Genomic DNA, 1,847 nt, shown 5'->3' with positions numbered 1-1,847 from the left:
GGGAGCGAGGAGGGGGTAGAGAGTCGAGAGCGGAGCTGAAGGGCAACGAGAAAGGTCTTGAGACCGGCCTTGAAGGAGGAAAGGGAGGAGGCGGCGAAGGCACTGGGGATAGAGTTCCAGAGCCTCGGGGCTGAGAGGCTGAAGGCCCGGCCACCGATGGTCGGGCGGTTGGGGCGGGGGATGTGGAGCAGACCGGAGCCAGAGGAACGGAGGGTACGGGCAGGTAAGTAGGGGGATAGTAGGTCAGAGAGGTAGGAGGGAGCGAGGCCGTGAATGGCCTTGTATGAAAATGAGGATCTTGAATTCGATCCTCTGGGGGATGGGGAGCAGTGGAGGCGAGTGAGGGCGAGTGTGAGGGTGAGGGTGGGAGTGAGGGTGGGAGTGAGGGTGAGGGTGGGAGTGAGGGTGGGAGTGAGGGTGGGAGTGAGGGTGAGGGGTGAGGGTGAGGGTGAGGGTGAGGGTGAGGGTGGGAGTGAGGGTGGGAGTGAGGGTGAGGGTGGGGGTGAGGGTGAGGGTGGGAGTGAGGGTGAGGGTGGGGGTGAGGGTGAGGGTGAGGGTGGGAGTGAGGGTGAGGGTGGGGGAGTGAGGGTGAGGGGGAGTGAGGGTGGGAGTGAGGGTGAGGGTGAGGGTGGGAGTGAGGGTGAGGGTGAGGGTGAGGGTGGGAGTGAGGGTGAGGGTGGGAGTGAGGGTGAGGGTGAGGGGAGTGAGGGTGAGGGTGAGGGTGGGAGTGAGGGTGGGGGTGAGGGTGGGAGTGGGAGTGAGGGTGAGGGTGAGGGTGGGAGTGAGGGTGAGGGTGAGGGTGGGAGTGAGGGTGAGGGTGGGAGTGGGGTGAGGGTGGGAGTGAGGGTGAGGGTGAGGGTGGGAGTGAGGGTGAGGGTGAGGGTGAGGGTGGGAGTGGGAGTGAGGGTGAGGGTGGGAGTGAGGGTGAGGGTGGGAGTGGGAGTGAGGGTGAGGGTGGGAGTGAGGGTGAGGGTGAGGGTGAGTGGAGGGTGAGGGTGAGGGTGAGGGTGGGAGTGAGGGTGAGGGTGAGTGAGGGTGGGAGTGAGGGTGAGGGTGAGGGTGAGGGTGAGGGTGGGGAGTGAGGGTGAGGGTGAGGGTGAGGGTGAGGGTGGGAGTGATGTGGTCGCGGTGTCTGTTGCGGACAGTACAGGAGCTGCAGAGTTCTGGATGAGCTGCAGTGTGGAGGGAGGGCCGAGAGGAGAGAGGTCCCATAGTCCGGCCTCGAGGGGATGAAGGTGTACGACACGTTACACACCCAACAATATCGCTGTTTTGTTTATTATTACACACCGTTATGATGACGATGATAAGAAGTGTCAGAGGTCACAGCCACACCAACCGGAACCGGAAGTGGGCCGGGTTGTGCGGGCAGACGACCGGAAGTGGCGGGGACTGTACTGGGCAGGCGGACCGGAAGTGGTGGGACGGCACTGGCAGACGGACCGGAAGTGGCGGTGACTGTACTGGCAAGTGGACCGGAAGTGGGGGACTGTACTGGCAGACGGACCGGAAGTGGGGGGTTGTACTGGCAGATGGACCGGAAGTGAGGAATGTACTGGCAGACGGACCGGAAGCTGCTGCTGACTGTGGCTGTTGTTTCCGGTGGTGATGGCGGCTGTTTGATGTCTGAGGGTCTGTGACATTCTCGGGTTCAGGTGACTGGAGATTCGGGGACAACAGGTGAGGGGTCACCAACACTCACACACACCGTCACACACAGTCACACACACACCGTCACACACACACACACAGTCACACACACACACACCGTCACACACAGTCACACACACACCGTCACACACACAGTCACACACCAACACACACACACCAACACACACACACACAGT

At 62.3% G+C, this 1,847-nt stretch overlaps 1 protein-coding gene across 1 annotated transcript in view; it reads left to right on the top strand.

Moving 5' to 3' along the window:
- The first annotated feature begins 1,563 nt into the window (after positions 1-1,563).
- arhgap1 (Rho GTPase activating protein 1) overlaps positions 1,564-1,847 on the top strand; it is a 15,909-nt gene continuing 15,625 nt past the window's right edge. Inside the window, exon 1 of the mRNA XM_007904829.2 lies at positions 1,564-1,680. The gene's annotated coding sequence lies outside the window, so the exon portion shown is untranslated. The remainder of the gene's footprint in view (positions 1,681-1,847) is intronic.

The sequence above is a fragment of the Callorhinchus milii genome, unplaced genomic scaffold, assembly GCF_018977255.1.
Source record: "Callorhinchus milii isolate IMCB2004 unplaced genomic scaffold, IMCB_Cmil_1.0 Scaffold17, whole genome shotgun sequence".
Lineage (NCBI taxonomy): Eukaryota > Metazoa > Chordata > Chondrichthyes > Chimaeriformes > Callorhinchidae > Callorhinchus > Callorhinchus milii.
This window is presented reverse-complemented; position numbering and strand designations above follow the sequence as displayed.